Here is a 19,487-nt window from a genome sequence, read left to right on the forward strand (position 1 = left end):
ACTCTTTTAGTCTTCACTGAAGAGAAGAGAGGTGCAAGAGAGGCGGAAAAATCTAAGTGAGTGAGGGGGTGTGTGAAAAATGAATAAGCATAACCCTAAAATTTTAGTGTGTATTTATATAGGTACATATAATTTCGGATATCGGATCGGATCGGATTAAAATCATACCAATCCGAATCCAATCCGAAAATCCGAAATTTCATAAAACACAATCCGTATCCAATCCGAAAATCTGAAATTTGAAATCCAAAAATCCGAAATAGAATGGATCGGATCGGATTTTGAATATCCGATCCAAATGTACAGCCCTAACTGCCTAGAACCTTGAACCATCTTACGAAGTATCTTCTTTATGTTCTTGTTAGCAGCCTCAACAGCTCCATTTGCCTTAGGGCGATACGGAGTGGAGTTCCGATGCATGATCTCGAACTGCTGGCATATCTATTTCATCAAATGACTGCTGAGATTAACAACATTATCAGTGATGATCACCTTGGGAATTCCGAACCAACAAATAATATTTGAATGAACAAAAGGCCAAGGTGCAGACATTGTATGTAACTCAGAGGGGGGAGAATGAATCAAATCACCTTGTACCTGGCATTGATGACATTTGTGAACAAAGCTGATGCAATCTCGTTCCATGGTGAGCCAATAATAACCTGCTCGAAGTTTCTTCTTTGCCAAGACATACCCATTCATATGCGGCCCGCAAACTCCAGAATGCACTTCGGCCATGATAGTTGAAGCTTCTTTAGCATTTATGCACCTCAGCAGTCCCAAATCTGGAGTCTTCTTGTACAAGATTCCCCCACTTTAGAAAAATCCACTAGCCAAATGTCAAATGGTTCTCTTTTGGTCACATGTGGCATGTACTAGATATACCCCCCACCTGATGTATTCCTTGATATTATGGAACCAAGGTTCGTCATCGATTTCCTCTTCCACCACATTACAATAAGCATGTTGATCACGTACTTAGATATGCACAGGGTCGACATAAGCCTTGTTCGGATGATGTAACATTGACGCCAGAGTAGCCAAGGCATCAACAATCTCATTATGAATCCTGGGATTATGTCTGAATTCTACCGACCTAAACCATTGACAAAGATCGTGCAGACACTGTCGATACGGTATGAGCTTCAAATCTCGAGTCTCCCATTCTCCTTGAATCTGGTGAACTAACAGATATGAATCTCCCAGAATGAGTATTTCCTGTACTCCCATGTCTATAGCTAACCTCAAACCCAGAATGCATGCTTTGTACTCGGCCATGTTGTTGGTGCAATAAAATCGAAGTTGGGCTATTACAGGGTAGTGTTTCCCTATTTCAGAGATGAGTACAACCCCTATTCCAACACTTTTCATGTTAGCAGTTCCATCAAAGAAGAGTTTCCAACCTGGATTTTCATCATGGTCCACCTCATCGATACACATGACCTCTTCATCAGGAAAATAAGTCTTTAGTGGCTCATATTCTTCATCCACCGGATTCTCGACCAACTGGTCGGCCAAGGATTGGGCTTTCATCGTGGTCCGAGTCACATAGATGATGTCAAACTCTGTAAGTAAAATCTGCCACTTTGCAAGTCTTTCTATGGGCATAGGCTTCTGAAAGATATACTTTAGAGGATCCATGCGAGAAATGAGGTAAGTAGTGTAGGACGAAAGATAATGCTTCAACTTTTGTGCCACTCAAATTAGGGCACAACGTGTCCTCTCAAGCAGAGTGTACTTAACCTCATAGGGAGTGAACTTCTTACTGAGATAATAGATTGCTTGCTCTTTCTTTCCCGTGATGTCATGTTGACCCAATACACAGCCAAAAGAATTATCCAAGACTGTCAAATAGAGAATTAAAGGTCTCTCAGGTGTAAGCACGTGATTTTTGCTTCACGGACAATCGCTCCAAAAGAAAATAAAAATAGTGGCAAAAGGCTTCGCTGTACAATTTTTTCGATCTTTCCGTGACATGTGTTGTTAGTCGTTTGTGAGTCTGTCCATTTTGCATCTAGTCATTATCAAACAAAAATACAAAAAATATATGTGGCGTTAAAAGAAAATTCAAAAAATATAAATATATGTGCATCGTCCGTTTTAGGTTGTGATTTAACTTACTTGGTATGATAATTATGTTGAAATGCCATATTGTTATTTGTTTTAATTTCATTTGTTTTATTAGTTATTTTTATTTTTCTTTAAATTGGAAAACAAAAGAAAGTTGAAATCAATTTGGGCCCAAAAAATAAGACAAAAATAGGCCCAAACCAACGATCTGACCCGGTCCAGACCAGGCCTGCCCAGGAACCTCCTGAAACGACGTCGTTTCAGGCAAATCAATCTGAGCCATCCGTCCCAGCCGATCTAACGGTTCAGGACCTCTTTCAGTAACCCGCTTCAACACCCGACCCAGAAACCAATCCGATCCAACCCCTCACTTAAACCAAACGACCCCGTCTCATTTCTCAGCATCAAATCCCAGCCGTTGAGATCATCTGATCTAACGGCTCAGATCCAATCAGACTCCCCATATATAAACTCAACCCTTCACCCCACGCCCCCTATACCAACCCCACCCTTCAGTCATCACCTTCCCCGAACCCTGAAACCCCCAAACCCTAACGCCGCCCTAGTTTCCCTTCAACCAAAAGCCGGCGGCACGAATGCCGGTGACCACCTCCTGAACACCCTAGGACCACCTCACTGTCCTGAACACGAATCCACTAACCACGAGCCTCGAATCACTTTCGTTCGTCTCGAATCTTCATTTGAAGATTTGAGTCGAACCCGGATCTATGCCAAACCATCCCATCTTCATACCAGACACTCCCCTGACCTTCCTCGTGACCAAACCAAACTTGGTTTGGTCCGAATCTACCCACAACTCCCTAAAAATCAGATCTGGAAATCCAGACTTTAGAACACATGCACCTGGGGAATCCGGCCGGTTTGGACATGGGTTTGAGGTCTAATAGACCTTAATCAAGGTGTTCTCATGTGAGAACACCCTGATTAAAGTTTGTTCGGCCTCAAGAGTTCGAAGTTGAGTCTGACTTGGGGTCCATTTTGATTTCAAACTTTGTCGGTAAGTTTTTCTTTCCCTTTTCGTTTATATCAACTGCTGATTAAGTCATTAGCATGCTTTGTGTTGATTGTTTGTTACTTTCTGATAGTTTCTTAAATTCTTTCATCTCTGTAAAGACCTTTTATTTGGTCGATTGTGTTCTGTGTATGATTTAAATGTATCCTGTGATAAACATGATCGTCGATTAGTTTAATCGGCAGATAAGTTAACTCATATAGGCCCCAGTAATTGAACAAAAATTGTCTGATGCCCTTTAGGTCCCTAAACGTATTGTTTATGTGAGCGATTGATTATTACCTGTTATAATTAGTATAGTCGACTCGATAAATATCGTCGATTAGCTTTCTATAACTAATAAATCGAATGAGCTAATAATGTCGCATGACTAATTGAGCTTTGCCACTAACTGTATGCCCCAGCATTGTTTGAAATGGTTTGTTTGCACTGTAAAACTGACTGAAAAGGTTCAGCCCAGGCAGTCTTGAGTTCGAACTTTCATCAGTTCAAAAAATGCCCTGATGCTGCAATAGGCAGGGGCAGTAATAATCAAGGTTGACAGGGGTATTCTGGGGTGTTAAAAAGAACAGAAGTAATTAGTTTAAGTGAGCTGACAAATGGGGTACTAAATTAGGATTAAACTAATGCCAATGGGGGGACAAGACACAAGAGTATGGGTTTAAAATGAATAAATAAAATGGGCCCATAATTCTGGATTAAACAAAAACCAGGCGTGGGGAATAAAGGGGCTGGCACCAAAAGGTGTTTAGGCATGGGCTTTAAAGAGTATGGGCAGGCTGCAAGTTGCAGCACGAGGGCAGCTCAGCTGCACTGGTTCATTTGGCTTATAAATAGGCCATTTGAGAATTTAAAGAGGGGGACTTTTAGTCTTCAGAAAAAGAGAAAACAAAAGGGGAAATTTTCAGAACACTTTAACCAATCACTGCCCAAAACTGCACGAGGAGCTAAATTGGTTGGGCTATTCTAGCCAAGCCAGTTATTCTAACTAGGGTCATTACTGTTCCATTAAGAGAAAGGTTGTGTATTTCTGCTGTGATTGTTACTGTACTGAGTTTTCTGTGTGCTGTGGTTCGAGTCTTAGTCTTCCTGATTGCTGGAACTGTATTGGGTATTAGCTGAGCTTTGTGGTTATTGGGTTTTTCTGTTGATGTCACATTTGGTATCTTGGATTTTCTACTGGTTCATTACTCTTTTCTGGGATTGTTTGTTTGGGCCTCGACCACCTGTGGTTTCTGTTGCTCTTGAAACTGTTGTTATTTGTCTGTTGGACTGTGGAAAGCATTTGTGGCTATTGGTTTGCTGTTGTTACTGTTTGGTTGTTGTTGCTGTGTTTACTGCATACTACCCAGCTGATCATTCCTTCCTTCTTTGTCCTCTATACCAGGTACACAATTACACTACCAATGTAACTCGAAAGTTTGAGCAATGAGTGTAAAAGAGAAGATCTGCAAATGTTGTTTATATACATGTACTGTTGTGTTGAATGTCATATAATGACTAATAGCTCATATTTTGGGATACTGAAGTTAGCTTACAAGCCTAGTTGATGTCAATATAGGGTATCGAATGATAGTTGTATATGTATGCTGTTAGATAAAAGTGGTCTCAATGAATTAGGTTGCATCTCAGATTTAGTTTACTTTGCCATATATGCTGTAATGTAGTCCAAGCATGAAATTTGTACACTGTAAATTAAGTTCTTTCCTTTCCAATGAATTGCCATACATAACTCTTAAAACCATGTTTCAAGATAAAGAACACAAATCCAGGGCCTCAACCTCATGAAGGTCGAGCCCAGGTCGAAGACAGACCAGGCAGGCCCGCATCGAGCGAGCAGTGGCCCAGGTCTGGCCAACCGCGCGTGGGCTGGATTTGGGCCCATGATTATTTATTCAACTGACTGTACGCGCAGCCTTGTTCCTGATTTCAACATTTCCGAATTCTGTTATAAAATAACGTGCAAGTATTAATTAATTAGGACTATCTCCTGCTTTCGATTGATAGAGACAAACACGACAAGAAACGTAGTTGCTATAGGATATCCTTTCAAAATAAGAATGAGATGAGCCTCGCCGAATAAAAATACAAATTGCGGGGCCCTCAGTAAATACTTGTTTTAAATTACTTAGAATTCAGGAGGGCCGCTTAGTGAATTTCGTGGCCTTCCCAAAAATAATAACGCGATAGTCTTTTAGGCGCGTGTTTAATAATTTACTTTCTTAAAACTTGGGGTGTGCATTTCATGCGACCCAAATCCAAATCCCAAAACGTCAAATAAGATATGTTCCGGATTGTGGGTGCATTTCATGTGACGCAGTCCAAAGACATGTTTTAAGCGACGTTCACATTCCTAATAATAATAATTAATAAAGTGGTTAAAAGATAAAATTTGCACATGGTTCATAATTGTATTAAACATCAGATAAACAAGCCGAATATAACAGTTGAGCGACCGTGCTAGAACCACGGAACTCGGGAATGCCTAACACCTTCTCCCGGGTTAACAGAATTCCTTATCCGGATTTCTGGTATGCAGACTGTAATATAGAGTCATTATTTTCCTCGATTCGGGATTAAAATTGGTGACTTGGGACACCCTAAATCTCCCAAGTGGCGACTCTGAAATAAATAAACAAATCCCGTTTCGATTGTCCTTTAATTGGAAAAAACTCCCTTGCGCCCCCGCGGGCGCGGAAAAAGGAGGTGTGACAGCTCTGGCGACTCTGCTGGGGACTTAGTAACCCAGAACCACTGGTTCAGGGTTAGAAATTCGAGCTTAGATAAATTGTTATATTTGGCTTTATCTGATTTTTACATGTTTTGAGCCTAATGTGCTAAATGTTGCTTTTACTGCTTTGATATTATGTGAACTGTATATAAATTGTGCCGAAACCTATACTTTCTGAGTCTTCTAAATCATGAAGAAGGGCATACTTCGTATGACTTCTTTTCTGTATAGTGTCAAATCCCAATTTAGAACGAGGTTCGGATAAGTTGCTAAGCCGGTGAAGCTTCTGTATTCCCGGTACGCTGCCCCCCCTCGGCTCGAGCTGTCCGCTCGGGTAAGCCAGGTCTAGAACAAACACCCAGGTTCTGAACCTAGTATAACAAAGCCACATGCCGGATCCCTAGTAGGAACGTTTATTTGCATCATGTGCATTTGACTTAGGGGACTCAACACAGGGGTTGGGTCCGTCTAGGAATAGCAACCTGAAATAGAAAAGGCCATCCTGATGCATCCTACTCACTGCTTGTGCATTTATTTGCTTCAAACATGCATGATGACCGGTTTTGAATGTTGGGAAATTTTTACAAAAATAAATAAATAAATAAATAAAAAATATATATATATATATATATATAAAATATAGAAATAAATAAACTAGTTAGTTTATCACCCAAACTACGTCGGTTTGATTCTCACCGGATGTGAGATACGTAGGCAACCCTCATCGGGTCCAACTCTTTTTCCATTTTTACCAAAAATGATATACCATAAAGCATATATGTATATATGTATACACATGTATATAAATAAATTTTTTGTTTTTGTCCAAAGATTTTTGGTTAGAGTCAAAATAAAGGTTTTTGTTTTCACCTAAAAAGTCACCCTAATAAATGTGCAGGATGAACACAGAGCAAAATGAACCATTCTCAGCCCTCAGCGAGGTCCCTCTACAACTCCACATGTGGTGGAATGACTTGGAAGCCGATAGCAAAGGGGTAATAGGAAGAATATTGGGAGGTTTTGTAAATTTGTTGGGTGTTGAGCCGAGGACAGATATTCTTGAAGCTCTAATACCATTTTGGGACCCCACCTGCAATGTATTCCGTTTTGTTGACTTTGAACTTTCACCGACACTTGAGGAAGTTGCCGGATATGCGGGACTGAATGAGAAGTTAAGAGGGCAATATTTGCTTTCGCCAAGGCCGGTGTCCCCGCATGCGTTTCTGGATCTACTAAGCATTAGTCGGAAGGTACAACATGACGATTTATCGAGAGGGTGTTGTGATCTCCATTTCTTGTATCAGCGGTACGGAACCCCGCAGGGTTTCGAGGAACCGAACCTTGGGCTAACTCACGGCGGGAACAGAAACAAATGGGAAGCAAGACGTACTTTGGCTTTTATCACAGCATTCTTGGGAGTCATGGTCTGCCCAAGGAAGGACAAAAAGATAGAGATAGGTCTGGTAGGGATGGCCGACGTGGCAATCAAAAGAACCAATAGTACTGTGGTTCCTTTGATTTTGTCCGAAATCTACCGGGCTCTGACTATATGCCGAGAAGGAGGCAAGTTCTTCCAAGGTTGCAACCTGTTACTTCAGCTATGGATGCAGGAACACCTCCATCACCGAGTAGGATACATGAACCACGGGTTGACCGAGAGGAACTGTATCAGCGGATTCAAGAAAGCGCATGACAGGCGCCAGATTTCCTGAAGGTGTCGAAGAATGGTTTACACGGCTAAGGTCAACAACATCTGACCAAATTGAATGGGCATTTGGTTGGTTGACTGATACTGAGGTTATCTACATGTCGGCTGAAGAATGTCATGTTCTCTTAATGGGGCTTCGCAGCATCCAGCCATATGCCCCTCATCGGGTATTACGACAACTGGGCAGGTTTCAAGTAGTCCCTAATGATGAAAATCTGAGCAAGCATGCCTTGGAATTAAGCCCGGGAGTCATATTCCCCGAGGGGAAGATTAGAAAACTGTGGCATGAATGTAGATTCTTGGAGCCCAAAACCATGGTACGAGAGCTAGCTAAAGGTGAGGTAGACCCAAAGTACGATGCTTGGTTCGAAAGAAGGTTTCAGACTCGGCAAAAACCTGCTAAAAGGGCCCACGTCCAACACTTCACCGATGATTCACAAGAGCAATGGGGATGGTTAAAAAGGGAGAAAGGTTACCGGGTCGAAATCGGGAAGCTAAAGCAACAAGTTGAAAGGCTTGTATTTGAGAACAATGTACAAGTCGCCTCGGAGCAGGCTGAAAGAAACAAGTTAGCCCAAGAAAACCAAACCTTGAAGGCCCGCCTTCGCCAAGCCAGTAAGAGTAACGTTGACCGACAGAAGCGTCGCTCTGATGAAAGATTGATAGCAAGTTTGAGAAATCAGGTCATCCAAGGCCAAGAAGAATTAGAACAATCAAGAGCTTGCATAACAAGGATGAAGGTCAGAGGGGCAAAGTACGCAATGGCCCGGAAGCAGCATTTGCAACAGGTCATAAGGGATTATGAAATGAGCGTCAGAATATTAAGGGAGACGAGCTCCACTCTACATGATCGGATCGTCAAACAAGCACGAGACGCCCAGGCCAACAGAAGACAGTGCTACGATGCAATGGACTGCATGGAAAGACAAATGGAGTTGTTTCAGGATCAACTTGCTGACGATGCTCAGGCACTGGGGTTAAAAAACCAACAAATCAGGCAGTTGCTCAGTGAAAGAGATAGCATTCGAGCAAGGATTGATGAAATAGGGCATTACATCTACATGACATGCTTGGCATGTGAGCGAACACCTCGGAAGACCCTCCTTGTTTCCATCATGGGCTGCGTCCGCCGGATTATGAACGAGTTGAAGAGCCTGCAAAGAGACCTTACACCTAGAGCCGCGAAAAGGCCGAATGATGCCTCGCGGGCCCTTAAATTGGAGAATTAGTTTTGGTCAAGTCCTGTTTATTTGGCTTTGGTTGTTTTTCCATATGTTGTTTTCTTTTCATTAAACCAAGTTTAAAACCGTGGAGTCTGTACTTCTGCTATTTTTATTTTAAGTACTGTGTAATAGCAAATTTTGATAATGAAATTAAGTGACTCCAGAAGAATTACTGTGTGTCTTTGCTTTGAGGCAGAACTACGCCTGGTCTGATTCACGCGGGGACGTGATACGTAGGCAATCCCCATAAGATTCGACCGCTTTTAATAAATAAATAAAAGAAAATGTAAATAAAATAAAACGCAGAGTTTCGCAGAATACTCTAAAAAGAGACGAATGAACAAACCGGGATGACGCATGTGGTTTGAAGCAAAGCATGTAGAAACGGTTAACTGCCTAGGTGCATTGCATCCTCTATGTGTTATGATCAAATCTGTTAAGCTCTAACACTAACAAAGTTTGTTGTTGTCTGATACCAGACAGTTAGTTGTTAAAGAATTCTGGCAACACATTCATACCAAACCAGATCCAAAGGACCGGTAGCAACAAGCATGACAACTTCAGAGAATAGTAATGAGGAAGAAAGGCCGATGAGCCAGTTGCTAAAAGAAGCAATGGAAAAAATTGAAAGGATGGGACTAGAGATGCATGCAATGCAGCTAGCCCTGGCCAAAACACAAAAGAGCCCTGAGACACTGGGACACATGCCGGAGTACCCTCACTCTGGCCCTTCCACAAGCCGCCCAAATCCCCTCTATCATCCAGAAAGAAGCCCTCATGATTCCCAAGCTCCACCACCCCATCAACCTCTCCCAACACCCAATATTCCCATTTTTGTGGGACCAACATCGGCCCCTTTGCAAAGGACGACCAGTGAGCCATTGTTTCAGGCTCACGATACACAATACTATCCCCTTGAGCCTACATTTCATGCACCTGAGCCTCAAGCTTACAATCCCCATTTGGAAGTACCGGCAGAGGTTGAGAAGCCGGTTAAGGCCCCTGAACAGGATGAAGTGTTGAGAAAGTTCAAAAGCCTGGAGCAATCCTTCAGGAACTTGCACGGGCTGGGCAATCAAGTCAGCGTGGCATACAAAGATCTGTGCCCTTTCCCAGATGTCCAACTCCCGGCTGGGTTCAAGATGCCCAAGTTTGATTTATATGAAGGGCACGGTGATCCCATGGCACATTTGCGGGGATTCTGTAGCAAAATGAGAGGGGCAGGAGGCAAGGATGAGCTTTTGATAGCTTATTTCGGCCAAAGTCTGAGCGGATCTGCACTGGAATGGTATACCAGGCAGGATTTCAGCAGGTGGTACACGTGGGATGATCTGGCGCAGGCTTTTGCAGGTCATTTCCAGTACAATCTAGAGATAGTCCCTGACCGTCTCACGTTATTGAGAACTGGGAAGAAACCCGGGGAAAGTTTTCGCGAGTTCGGGTTCCGCTGGAGAGAACAAGCAGCTAGGGTCGATCCTCCCATGAGAGAGGGAGAGATGGTAGACTACTTTTTGCAGACATTGGATCCAACCTACTTTGGTCACTTGGTGACAACGGTTGGAAAATCTTTCAACGAGGTGGTCAAAATAGGGGTCATGATAGAAGAAGGTTTGAGGTCGGACAAGATCTTAAACTATTCGGCACTTAAGGCCACAACCCAGGCTATTCAAAGCGGCACGGGAGGTGCGCTAAGAAGAAAGAAAGAAGAGGTTGCCACGATCGAGGCAGGCAGTTGGTCCAGGGCTGGCAGGCCGCACTACAACCAACCCAGGCCTCACAGGTCAAATTACCCATACAACCCACCACAAAATTTCTATCCACCTCGAGAACCACATTGTTCCGTACACCAAGCCCAGGTATACACTCAGCCTCCGGTTCGCCCACAATGGCGCGCACCGGCTCCCCAGAACATATATGCACCACCACAAAACACTTACCCTCCACCAAGGGCATATAGAAATCCTTCAGGGGCAGGTTTCCGGGGAAATCCAGATGCCAGAAATGACAGGTTGCGGAAGCAAAGAACCTTCACCGAACTGGGAGAAACCTACACCGCTGTGTTCCACAAGCTGCGGCAATTGGGTTTGGTTAGTCCTGTCCATACTCGGGAACCAAATCCCCCGCCTCAGAATTTGGATCGTTCAATCAGTTGTGAATACTGTTCAGGGATGCTCGGGCACGATACCGAGAAGTGCTGGAAGTTAAGGCATGCCATACAGGATCTTATTGACACCAATAAGATCGAGGTCCAGACACCGGAGGCTCCTAACATCAACCAAAACCCACTGCCAGCGCACCACGAAACTCACATGATTGAGTTGGTGTGTGAGGGAGGAGAATTAAGAAAACCCTCACAAACAGTGATGATGATCCAAGCTGCCCCAAAAGAAGTCTTAACCAGTGGAGGAACAAATGTACAGTCGCAGGGAGAAGGCGTCAAGCCGGTAGTAATATGGGGGAAGAGCCCGTCCGTCATAGCAAGCAAACCCGAGCCAAGCAAGTTGGTAATACCAGGGATCCTGCCCACACCGGCAGTCATGTTGAAAGGGGTATGTGGAGAACGGGTGACCATAAAGCCGGTGGTCCAACTGCCAATGCTTGACAGCAGGGCTGTGCCCTGGAAATATGAAAAAGCAGTGGTGACGTACCAAGGAAAACAGGTGGAAGAAGTCAGTTGTGAAGCGCAAGGGCTGACTCGATCAGGTCGATGTTTTGCTCCGGTGGAGTTAAGAAAAACCAACCCAGTGGCAACCAAGAAGCCAGTGTCAGAAGAAGAGGCTGAAGACTTCCTGAGGAAGATGAAAGTACAAGACTATTCTGTGGTTGAGCAGCTGAGAAAAACACCTGCCCAGATCTCACTATTGTCATTACTCCTCCATTCCGAGGAACATCGTCGGGCCCTGTTAAAGATATTGAACGAGGCCCATGTACCCAGTGAGATTTCTGTAAACCACCTGGAAACCATCGCCAGCAAGATTTTCGAGGTGAACAGGGTAACATTCTCAGATGATGACCTGCCGGTGGAAGGTACGGAGCATAACAAAGCTCTATACCTAGCTGTCAAATGTGAAGACTCGGTGGTAACTCGAGTATTGGTGGATAACGGCTCAAGCGCCAATATTTGTCCATTATCCACCCTGGACCAGTTAAAGATTGACCGTGGAAGAATCCGGGAGAATAGCATCTGTGTCCGGGGGTTTGACGGAAACGGAACCGCCACTGTGGGGGATGTTGTACTTGAATTAACCATTGGTCCGGTCCTATTTACCATGGAATTCCAGGTGTTGGACGCCACGGTATCTTACAACTTGCTGTTAGGACGACCTTGGATTCATGCAGCTAAAGCGGTGCCTTCCACCCTACATCAGACAGTGAAGTTCGAGTGGGAAAGACAAGAGGTCGTGTTGCACGGCGAGGATACAACATGCACCATGGGCGGAACCATTGTGCCTTTCATAGAGACCACTGATGACAAGGGTCCCTGGGTCTACCAGATTCTCGATACAGGGTCGGCCAACAAAATTTCTGAAGGAGAAATCATCCCGCACCCTAGGGTGGCTGCCGCAACAGTCATGATGGTATCAGAAATGCTGGGTAATGGGTTTGTGCCGGGAAAAGGCCTGGGAGTTGAACTTCAAGGGATAGTCCAACCTGTCTCCCTTCCTAAGAATCTGGAAACTTTCGGGTTGGGGTTCAAACCAACCGCAGCAGACAGGAAGCAAGCGCGAAAAATGAAGAAGAGGGTCTGGTCTCTGCCTAAACCAGTGCCACGCCTCTCAAGGTCTTTTGTTAAAGCTAGTGCCAAGGGGTCAGCGATCCCAAAGATTCGAGGACCTTTGATCGGCATAAGTGAAGACCTGAATCAGAGTTTTGAGAGACTATTCGCGGATGTCAGTATGGTGGAAGCTGGAGAGGGTTCCAGCAGAGCAGAGATACAATTCGTGGGGCCTGAGGCCAAGACCAACAATTGGACGGTTACTCCTCTTCCTGTCCGAGGGGAGTCTTGGTAGTAGGCTTTGATTAATGTTTTGTTTGTTTGTTTGTTTGATCGGATTATTCAAGGGTGTAATCCCAATTTTACTTTCGTTTTGTAAAAGTGTGAACCCTTTTTATCCTGCAAATTTAATAAAGTTCTTTTCTTTTGTCCCATTTTAATTTCTTGTTTTGTTCTTTTTCTTTCTGAACAGTTCTCTTTTTACTGGTCCTAATGACATGGCATGCACAGCGGATCTTCGACCTAGTCTAATAAATCAATCTGAATCTGACTCAATGATGCAAGAGGTCGTTTGTGATAATGAATCCGAATGTGACGAAGGGGAAGCCTTCGAAGAAATAAACCGAGAACTGTGCCAATTTGAAGAGAAACCCAAGCCTAACCTAAATGACACTGAGGCTGTGAACCTAGGAGACGCTGATAACATCCAAGAGACCAAAATTAGCATCCACATTGAGCCGAATGTCAAAGCAGAATTGATCGAAACTCTCAGGGAATTCAAAGATGTTTTTGCATGGTCATATGATGATATGCCTGGATTGAGCACCAATTTAGTGGTTCACAAACTACCCACTGACCCGGCATACCCTCCGGTCAAGCAAAAACTAAGGAAATTTAAAACAGAAATGAGTGTAAAAATCAAAGAAGAAGTGATCAAGCAGTTGCAATCGAAGGTCATTCGGGTCACTCGATATCCCGAGTGGCTGGCCAATGTGGTACCAGTCCCAAAGAAGGATGGAAAAATCAGGGTGTGCGTCGACTACCGCAACCTCAACAAAGCAAGTCCCAAGGACAATTTCCCGTTACCCAACATTCATATCCTGATCGATAATTGCGCTGGGCGCGAGATCGGATCCTTTGTGGATTGCTATGCGGGTTATCATCAGATCCTAATGGACGAAGAGGATGCTGAGAAGACAGCGTTTATTACGCCATGGGGAACCTACTGCTATCGGGTAATGCCGTTCGGGTTAAAGAACGCCGGGGCAACGTACATGCGAGCAATGACTGCTGTGTTTCATGACATGATACACAAAGAAATAGAGGTGTACGTCGATGATGTGATCATCAAATCTTGGCGTCAGGAGGACCATGTGGCAGACCTAAGGAGATTTTTCCAAAGACTCCGGAGGTATGATATCAAGCTTAACCCGGCCAAATGCGCATTCGGGGTTCCATCAGGAAAGTTGCTAGGATTCATCGTCAGTCGACGGGGGATTGAGTTAGACCCATCCAAAATTGAATCCATCCGAGACTTGCCACCGCCAAGGAACAAAACAGAGGTAATGAGTTTGCTGGGTAGACTCAATTACATCAGCAGGTTCATCGCTCAACTCACAGCAACTTGTGAGCCCATATTTCGGCTGCTGAGAAAGGACGCTGCAGTAGGTTGGACAGCAGAGTGTCAGGAGGCCTTCGACCAAATCAAAGGGTATCTGTCTAATCCACCCGTATTGGTCCCGCCTAAGCCCGGGAAACCCCTAATCCTTTACCTGACGGTCTTGGAAAATTCATTTGGTTGTGTACTGGGGCAACATGATGACACAGGAAGGAAGGAGCAGGCCATCTACTATCTTAGCAAGAAATTCACAGTACATGAGGTCAAGTACACTCAACTCGAGAAAACATGCTGCGCCCTAACTTGGGTAGCTCAGAAGTTGAAGCACTACCTGTCTTCATATACTACTTATCTCATATCCCGTTTGGACCCGTTGAAGTATATCTTTCAGAAACCTATGCCCACGGGAAGGTTGGCAAAATGGCAAATTCTGCTCACAGAATTTGATATCATCTACGTGACAAGGACGGCCATGAAAGCCCAGGCACTGGCAGACCATTTGGCAGAGAATCCCGTTGATGAAAAATACGAGCCCTTAAGAACGTATTTTCCTGACGAAGAGGTGATGCATACGAATGAGTTGGAATTACCTGAGGAACCGGGTTGGAAGCTTTTCTTCGATGGAGCTGCGAACGCAAAAGGGGTTGGAATAGGAGCAGTACTCATTTCTGAAACAGGACGGCATTATCCTGTTACGGCTCAACTGCGCTTCTATTGCACCAACAATATGGCCGAATATGAGGCTTGCATTCTGGGTCTGCGCCTGGCTGCCGACATGGATGTCCAAGACGTCTTGGTCTTGGGAGACTCGGACCTCTTGATACATCAAATTCAGGGAGAATGGGAAACACGAGATCTAAAACTCGTACCATACCGACAATGCTTGCATGATCTGAGCAAGCAATTTCGATCGGTAAAGTTCAAACACATCCCGAGAGTTCACAATGAGGTTGCGGATGCCTTAGCCACCTTAGCATCAATGCTGCACCACCCTGACAAAATGTATGTTGATCCTCTGCACATCCAAGTCCGTGATCAGCACGCCTACTGCAATGCCATAGAAGAAGAAGCGGATGGCGAACCCTGGTTTCATGATATCAAGGAATACCTCAGGATGGGGATATATCCAGAACATGCCTCTGGAGACCAAAAAAGAGCCCTTCGGCGTTTGTCGAATGGTTTCTTCCTCAGTGGGGGAATATTGTACAAAAGAACCCCGGATCTGGGATTGTTGAGATGCATAGATGCCAGGCAGGCAACAACGGTTATGGCAGAAGTACATGCTGGAGTTTGTGGGCCACACATGAGTGGATATGTATTGGCAAGAAAAATCCTTCGAACAGGGTGTTATTGGCTCACCATGGAACACGACTGTATCACTTTCGTGAGGAAATGCCATCAGTGCCAGATACATGGAGACTTGATTCACTCTCCGCCAACAGAGTTACATACGATGTCAGCACCCTGGCCGTTTGTAGCATGGGGCATGGATGTCATTGGGCCCATCGAGCCAGCAGCGTCCAACGGTCATAGGTTCATTCTAGTGACCATTGATTACTTCACCAAATGGGTTGAGGCTAAAACCTTCAAATCAGTAACTAAGAAGGCAGTGGTGGACTTTGTTCACTCCCATATCATCTGCAGATTTGGGATCCCAAAAGTGATCATCACGGATAACGGTGCGAATCTTAATAGCAGCTTGATGAGAGAGGTATGCCAACAATTCAAGATTACGCACCGCAATTCCACCCCATATCGTCCTAAGGCAAATGGAGCAGTCGAAGCAGCCAATAAGAATATCAAGAAGATACTGCGAAAAATGGTGGAAGGGTCCAGACAATGGCACGAGAAATTACCCTTTGCTTTGTTGGGTTACCGCACTACCGTCCGGACTTCCATAGGCACAACTCCTTATTTGTTGGTGTATGGAACTGAGGCCGTGATACCAGCGGAGGTCGAAATTCCGTCCCTCCGAATTGTCGCTGAAGCCGGGATTGATGATGATGAATGGGTCAAAGCTCGATTGGAACAGTTGAGCCTGATAGATGAGAAAAGATTGGCAGCAGTGTGCCATGGTCAGCTGTACCAGAAGAGAATGGCAAGAGCGTATAATAAAAAGGTGCGCCCCAGGAAGTTTGAAGTAGGGCAGCAGGTATTGAAGAAGATCCTCCCACATCAGGTCGAGGCAAAAGGCAAATTCGCCCCAAATTGGCAAGGGCCTTATATCGTGACCAGAGTCTTGGCCAATGGTGCTTTGTGTTTGACAGATGTCGAGGGAAGATGTGTCGACATGGCTATCAATTCAGATGCAGTCAAGAGATATTATGCGTAATTTCTTTAAATTATGGCAATTTTGGTTTATTTGTTTGTATTTGGCATTTATTGAATAATGAGATGACGGAGGCAATTCTTTCTTCTATCCAAACACTTTTAACCCTCGCTTCCCCCTTTGAGCCTTAAGCAAATTCTTTCAATACCCCTCTTTTGGAATCACTAATGGGAAAGATACGGAAAAAAAAGAAAAGAAAAGAAAGGAAAAAAAAAAGAAAGGAAAAGAAGAAGAAGATAAAATCACAAGAAATACAAAACCGTGGGAACTACGTTTGACCTGATTCCTCAAAGAGGATACGTAGGCGCCTCACGGCTCGGTCATAGTATGCATCATAGCAAATATAGGATGCATAATGTACATAGTGTGCACAATATAGCACAATGTGCGTAACGCACGTAACTCAACATAAGCGTAAAAAATAAATTCCCCAAGCAAGAAAACTGGGGCAGAGGTTATGTTTTAAGTTCCAACAAAGGTTTGATTCCAAAAGTTGTAGCACATCACCCTTCAAATTTGTTTTCATTTTTATAGCCTTTCTTCAAACCCACACCAAAACCAACATCAACATCCAAAAGACCTCCCGATCAATGTTCGAGAGATGCCAAATCCGGCAAATAAGGCCGAGAATAATACACTGATCCCCAGCAAAGAATAGGATCGTAAGACTGGAATGAGTTGATAGTCAAAAGAATCCCCGGAAGAGAGGGTCGCACCTACAACACCCCGGATCCTCGAAAGAAATAAAATGAGAGAGTCTTATCGGTGAAAACCTTCACAGGCACCGAGAGGCGATGTAAGATGAGGGATATGAAATGAGAGAGTCTTATTGGTGAAAACCTTCACAGGCACCATAAGGCGCCGGGAGATGAGAGAAAAGAGAGAGTCTCATTAGTGAAAACCCCTCGAAGGGCACTATGAGGCGACAAGACGAATCAACAAAAGCTACCACATTTGCAACAGCATGGACAGTCATTTATCATCCCCAGCAAGTCAGACCATCCGGCAAATCGATTGATACAAATAGACTGGGTCGGGAATCTATGGTGCACGTCATGATCACGGGGACCAGTCATGTCCTCCAGATAAGTTCTTTTGATTGTCTCCTCCCACAAAAAATATTGGTTCAGAAAGATTTTCTCCTTTCCGTATCTTTTATTTCTTTCCCTAAAATGTGTCTTGAAAGGATTTTTCAAAGCTTACTACCAGAAACCGAAGGGGAATTCATCCAATGCAGGATAATACAAACAGTCTTAAAGGCCGGTCCCAGGCAATGCAGGGATTGTGCCCGGAAATTTTGGAAGAAGTAAGCTCCAAAAGGGAGTGGTTTCGGGAGTTAGAAGCAGACTCCCACATCATGTGTTTAAAGAGAAAGCAGAAAAGGGGATAAATTGAAAACCAATCCCCAGCAGGCTAGAGACCCCCAACAGGCAACTTTGCCCGCCAACCAATTATGGGGACAAAGAGCAAGAAAAGGGGAAGAGAGAAAAATTGCTCGCCAGAAAGGCACCCTCTACCACCACGATTAAAACTGACTAAATCCTTTTGTCTTTTGCAGGAGAGCAAAGAATTGATGACGGCAACAAGATGCAATGCCATGGAAGTTACCAAAAACCGGGGCAGAAAATTTTCTGCCGATTGTCGAAAATTTTCTCGGAAGAACGGGGAAACAATTTCAATACTTTTAAGTTCTAGGTCGCCCACCAGTATAATGCGGGAATACTTTTAAGTTCTAGGTCGCCCACCAGTATAATGCGGGAATACATTTTAAGTTCTAGGTCGCCCACCAGTATAGTGCGGGAATACATTTAAGTTCTAGGTCGCCCACCAGTATAATGCGGGAATACTTTTAAGTTCTAGGTCGCCCACCAGTACAATGCGGGAATACATTTTAAGTTCTAGGTCGCCCACCAGTATAATGCGGGAATACATTTAAGTTCTAGGTCGCCCACCAGTATAATGCGGGAATACATTTAAGTTCTAGGTCGCCCACCAGTATAATGCGGGAATACTTTTAAGTTCTAGGTCGCCCACCAGTATAATGCGGGAATACATTTTAAGTTCTAGGTCGCCCACCAGTATAATGCGGGAATACTTTTAAGTTCTAGGTCGCCCACCAGTATAATGCGGGAATACATTTTAAGTTCTAGGTCGCCCACCAGTATAATGCGGGAATACTTTTAAGTTCTAGGTCGCCCACCAGTATAATGCGGGAATACATTTTAAGTTCTAGGTCGCCCACCAGTATAATGCGGGAATACTTTTAAGTTCTAGGTCGCCCACCAGTATAATGCGGGAATACTTTTAAGTTCTAGGTCGCCCACCAGTATAATGCGGGAATACTTTTAAGTTCTAGGTCGCCCACCAGTATAATGCGGGAATACTTTTAAGTTCTAGGTCGCCCACCAGTATAATGCGGGAATACATTTTAAGTTCTAGGTCGCCCACCAGTATAATGCGGGAATACTTTTAAGTTCTAGGTCGCCCACCAGTATAATGCGGGAATACTTTTAAGTTCTAGGTCGCCCACCAGTATAATGCGGGAATACATTTTAAGTTCTAGGTCGCCCACCAGTATAATGCGGGAATACTTTTAAGTTCTAGGTCGCCCACCAGTATAATGCGGGAATACATTTAAGTTCTAGGTCGCCCACCAGTATAATGCGGGAATACATTTTAAGTTCTAGGTCGCCCACCAGTATAATGCGGGAATGCATTTTAAGTTCTAGGTCGCCCACCAGTATAATGCGGGAATACATTCAGCTCTAGATTTTGGAATCAGTCACCCCACCTGAAGACAGAAGGTTACAACAGAGATCCCCAAACGGGAAACAATAAAATCCCCAGCACCAAGAAGCAGACAACTGCAAAAGCAAGCGCACATTCAAAGGGAAGAAGGAACGCGTCTCAAAAGAAGTAGTTTGGGAACGTTGTAGCATGCCCAGTATAACAATTCTGATGAAAAGCCATACCACTGAAGAAACCATTGGAAGATCTAAAGAAGAAAGCCGTGTCCCCAGCAAATCAAGCAAAGTGATGAGAACTGACATTCAGAAAAGG

The sequence above is a fragment of the Nicotiana sylvestris genome, chromosome 6 (assembly GCF_000393655.2).
Source record: "Nicotiana sylvestris chromosome 6, ASM39365v2, whole genome shotgun sequence".
In the NCBI taxonomy this organism is placed as follows: Eukaryota; Viridiplantae; Streptophyta; class Magnoliopsida; order Solanales; family Solanaceae; genus Nicotiana; species Nicotiana sylvestris.